The 5,336-nt window shown below is 35.4% G+C and overlaps 1 non-coding gene across 1 annotated transcript; it reads left to right on the top strand.

Moving 5' to 3' along the window:
• LOC148573670 (small nucleolar RNA R71) lies at positions 1-108 on the top strand. The gene has a single exon (XR_015906632.1). It is a non-coding gene; the product is annotated as a small nucleolar RNA R71 (small nucleolar RNA).
• The last annotated feature ends 5,228 nt before the right edge of the window (positions 109-5,336 follow it).

The raw sequence follows: 5,336 nt of genomic DNA, 5'->3' as shown, positions 1-5,336 counted from the left end.
AAGCATGTCAGAAGGACACTTTTTGGTCAGTCCTTTGTATCTCTCCCAAGCTTCATAGAGGGATTCACCTTCTTTCTGTCTGAAGGTTTGAACATCCACTCTAAGCTTACTCAGCTTTTGAGGAGGAAAGAACTTGGCTAAGAAAGCCTTGACCAGCTTATCCCAAGAGTTCAGGCTATCTCTGGGTTGAGAGTCCAACCATACTCTAGCTCTGTCTCTTACAGCAAAAGGGAAAAGCATGAGCCTGTAGACTTCAGGATCTACTCCATTAGTCTTAACAGTATCACATATCTGCAAGAATTCAGTTAAGAACTGAAAAGGATCTTTAGATGGAAGTCCATGAAACTTGCAGTTCTACTGCATCAGAGAAACTAATTGAGGTTTCAGCTCAAAGTTGTTTGCTCCAATGGCAGGAATGGAGATGCTTCTTCCATGTAAATTGGAATTTGGTGCAGTAAAGTCACCAAGCATCCTCCTTGCATTATTATTATTTTCGGCTGCCATCTCCTCTTCCTGTTCCAAAATTTCTGAAAGGTTATCTCTGGATTGTTGTAATTTAGCTTCTCTTAGTTTCCTCTTTAGAGTCCTTTCAGGTTCTGGATCTGCTTCAACAAGAATATTCTTGTCTTTGCTTATGCTCATATGACAAAGAAGAGGGCACAGAAATAATAATAATAATAATAATAATAATAATAATAATAATAATAATAATAATAATAATAATAATAATAATAGGGATCCTTTATACTACAGTATAGAAGTCCCTGTGTGAGTGGAAGAAAGGAAGAAGAAGAAATTCGAACACAGAAGGAAGAGGGGGTTCGAATTTGGGTGAGATGAAGTGTTAGTAGATGAATAAATAATTAGAAGGAGATGAGGGAGAAGGATTTTCGAAAATAATTTTTTGAAAAAGAGTTAGTGATTTTCGAAAATGGTTTTTGAAAAAGGTTAGTAATTTTCGAAAATTAAAATAAAAAATTAAAATAATTAGTTAATTAAAAAGAAATTTTGAAAGAGAGGGAAGATATTTTCGAAAATTAGAGAGAGAGAGAGAGTTAGTTAGGTAGTTTTGAAAAAGATAAGAAACAAACAAAAAGTTAGTTGGTTAGTTGAAACAAATTTAAAAATCAATTTTGAAAAGATAAGAAGATAAGAAGTTAGAGAAGATATTTTAAAATCAGATTTTTTAAAAAAAGGTATGAGTTTGAAAAAGATAAGATAAAAAGATATTTTTGAAAAGATATGATTGAAATTAGTTTTGAAAAAGATTTGATTTTTAAAATCACAATTAATGACTTGATTTACAAGAAATCACAAGATATGATTCTAGAACTCAAAGTTTGAATCTTTCTTAACAAGCAAGTAACAAACTTGAAATTTTTGAATCAAAACATTAATTGATGATGTTATTTTCGAAAATAACTAAGAAAAATAAAAAAGATTTGATTTTTGAAAAAGATTTTGAAAAAGATAAGATTTTCAAATTGAAAATTTGACTTGACTCATAAAAACAACTAGATTTTAAAAATTTTTGAAAAAGTCAAATCTAATTTTCGAAATTTTAAGAGAGAAAAAGGGAAAGATATTTTTTTGATTTTTTTTGAATTTTTATGATGAGAGAGAAAAACACTAAAATGATGCAATGCATGAAATTTTTAGATCAAAACAATGAATGCATGCAAGAATGCTATGAATGTCAAGATGAACACCAAGAATACTTTGAATGTCATGATGAACATCAAAACTTATTTTTGAAAAATTTTTAATGCAAAGAAAACATGCAAGACACCAAACTTAGAAATCTTTCATGTTTAGACTCTATGAATGCAAAAATGCACATGAAAAATAAGAAAAGACACAAAACAAGAAAACATCAAGATCAAACAAGAAGACTTACCAAGAACAACTTGAAGATCATGAAGAACACTATGAATGCATGAATTTTCGAAAAATGCAAGATGAATATGCAATTGACACCAAACTTTCAACTTGACTCAAGACTCAAACAAGAAACATGAAATATTTTTGAATTTTATGATTTTATGATTTTTTTGTATTTTCTTTTAATTTTTTCGAAAATCATTTTGAAAAAGAAAAATAAGGATTCAAAAATTTTTAATATGAATTCCAGGAATCTTATGCGCTTTAGTCTAAAGCTCCAATCAAAGGGTCAGGCATGGCTTAATAGCCAGCCAAGCTTTAGCATGTAACTCAGACATGACACGCCTGACATTCCCTACAGCCAGCCAGGCTTCAACATGCTTCATGAAACACTAGAATTCATTCTTAAAAATTCTGAAGAAAAATATATTTTTGAAAACATTTTTATTTTAAAATTTATTTATTTATTTATTTATTTATTTTTTTTTTTTCGAAAACAAAGGAGAAATTTTTGAAAGATTTTTTTTGAAAAATTTTTGAAAATTTTTTGAAAAGAAAACGAAAAGAAAGTTACCCAATCTGAGCAACAAGATGAACCATCAGTTGTCCAAACTCGAACAATCCCCGGCAACGGCGCCAAAAACTTGGTGCACGAAATTGTGATCTCTGGTAATGGCTCCAAAAACTTGGTGCTCTAATCTCAATTCATAATTTGTCACAACTTCAGTACAACTAACCAGCAAGTGCACTGGGTCGTCCAAGTAATAAACCTTACGTGAGTAAGGGTCAATCCCACGGAGATTGTTGGTATGAAGCAAGCTATGGTCACCTTGTAAATCTCAGTTAGGCGGATAATAATTGATTATGGAGTTTTCGAAAATCATACTAATTAAACAGAAAATAAGGATAGAAACACTTATGTAATTCATTGGGGAGAATTTCAGATAAGCGTGTAGAGATGCTTTCGTTCCTCTGAATCTCTGCTTTCCCGCTGTCTTCATCCAATCAATCCTACTCCTTTCTATGGCTGGCTTTATGCAAGGGCATCACCGTTGTCAATGGTTACTTCCCCTCCTCTTGTGAAAATGGTCCAAATGCTCTGTCACAGTACGGCTAATCATCTGAGGTTCCCGATCATGCTGGAATAGGATTTACCCTCCTTTTGCGTCCGTCACTACGCCCAGCAATCGCGAGTTTGAAGCTCGTCACAGTCATTCAATCCCAGAATCCTACTTGGAATACCACAGACAAGGTTTAGACTTTCCGGATTCTCATGAATGCCGCCATCAGTCTAGCTTACACCACGAAGATTCTGATTAAGAGATCCAAGAGATAATCATTCAATCAAAGGTAGAACGGAAGTGGTTGTCAGGCATGCGTTCATGGGGAATGATGATGATTGTCACGTTCATCACATTCAGGTTGAAGTGCGAATGAATATCTTAGAAGCGGAATAAGTTGAATTGAATAGAAAAACAGTAGTACTTTGCATTAATCTTTGAGGAACAGCAGAGCTCCACACCTTAATCTATGGAGTGTAGAAACTCTACCGTTAAAAATACATAAGTGAAAGGTTTAGGCATGGCCGAATGGCCAGCCCCCAAAACGAGATCACAGGATCAAAAATACAATCCAGGATGTCTAATACAATAGTAAAAGGTCCTATTTATAATAAACTAGCTACTAGGGTTTACAGAAGTAAGTAATTGATGCATAAATCCACTTCCGGGGCCCACTTGGTGTGTGCTTGGGCTGAGCTTGAAGTCTACACGTGGAGAGGTCATTCTTGGAGTTGAACGCTAGCTTTTGTGCCATTTTGGGCGTTGAACTCCACTTTGCAACTTATTTCTGGCGCTGGACGCCAGAATTGGGCAGAGAACTGGCGTTGAACGCCAGTTTGCGTCATCTAAACTTGGGCAAAGTATAAAATATTATATATTGCTGGAAAGCCCTGGATGTCTACTTTCCAACGCAATTGGATGCGCACCATTTTGAGTTCTGTAGCTCCAGAAAATTCATTTTGAGTGCAGGGAGGTCAGAATCCAACAGCATCAGCAGTCCTTCTTCAACCTCTGAATCTGATTTTTGCTCAAATCCCTCAATTTCAGCCAGAAAATACCTGAAATCACAGAAAAACACACAAACTCATAGTAAAGTCCAGAAATGTGAATTTAGCATAAAAACTAATAAAAACATCCCTAAAAGTAACTAGATTCTACTAAAAACAATGCCAAAAAGCGTATAAATTATCCGCTCATCAGCCACCCCACAGAATTCGCATACGGGACCACCTGCATACGAAGCGGCCATTCCTTTCGGGTTTGGAGTCTCATGTATGTGAGAACTAGGTTTTTGAGGGGTTGTGTATGCGACCACCTGCCCACGACGCGGCCATTCCTTTCGGGTTTGGTGTCTTGCGTATGCGAGCAGGGTATGCGTATGATGAATCCATATTTGACGATATATTTTGGTTTGATTTGAGTAGATTTCATCACTTAAAACCACATTTATTCATCCAAATAGTATACTTTTGTGTTCTCTCCCTTAATTGAGCTTAATTGTGAAAACATGTTATTTTGTGCTTAAATTAGTGATTTTAATCCCACTTTTATGCCATTCGATGCCATGACATGTTTGTTGAGTGATTTTAGGTCCTAAAGGCATGTTTGGCAAGGCAAAAGTGGAAGGAAGCATGTACAAAGGGAGAAAGCATGAAGAAAACAAAGGAGAAGCACATATTGGAGTGTGCGTGCGCACAACCTAGTGTGCGTACGCACAAGAGCCACAAAACCATGTGTGCATACGCACGACCACCTGTGCATACGCACAAGAAGAAAATCAGCATGTGTGCGGACGCACACACCTGTGCGTCCGCACACATCCCAGCGCGTGACTCATTTAATGGAAATTGTTGGGGGCAATTTCTAGGCCTCCAGAGCCCAGTTTTTGAACTTTCTGAAACTGATTCTTCCTATATTAAGCAAGACCTCACTCCATGTGAAGGGGGGAGAAATTAGGGTTAGATTTTAGTCATGTAGTTCATTTTCTAGAGAGAGAAGCTCCCCCTTCTCTCTAGAACCTAGGGTTTTTTAGTTTAATTTCCTTGTAATTTCTATGTTTACTTCTTGTTTTGATCTAGTTTCTTCTACCTTTCTTTACTTTATTGTCTTAATCTCTTTAGTTTATCATGTTAATTTCTCATTTTGTTACTTTTTATGCTTATGAACACTCTTGTTATCTTAACTTACATTTAATGCAATTTAAGTTTTTATGTCATTTATTGCTTTATTGAGTTGCTATCTTTACTTTCCTTGCTTGGTAGTTGTAGCATTTATTATTTCTTATCATTTTACCATGCTTTCTTTACATGCCCACCAAGTGTTTGACAAAATACTTGGTTGGGCTTTTGCTTAGTTTCTCACACTCTTGGTTGAGAATTTGGGTGTTTGGGTGAA

The sequence above is a fragment of the Arachis ipaensis genome, chromosome B2 (genome assembly GCF_059453495.1).
Source record: "Arachis ipaensis isolate K30076 ecotype BB chromosome B2, ASM5945349v1, whole genome shotgun sequence".
NCBI classification, from domain to species: Eukaryota; Viridiplantae; Streptophyta; class Magnoliopsida; order Fabales; family Fabaceae; genus Arachis; species Arachis ipaensis.
The sequence above is the reverse complement of the archived record's forward strand: the minus strand, read 5'-3'. Positions and strand labels throughout refer to the sequence as shown.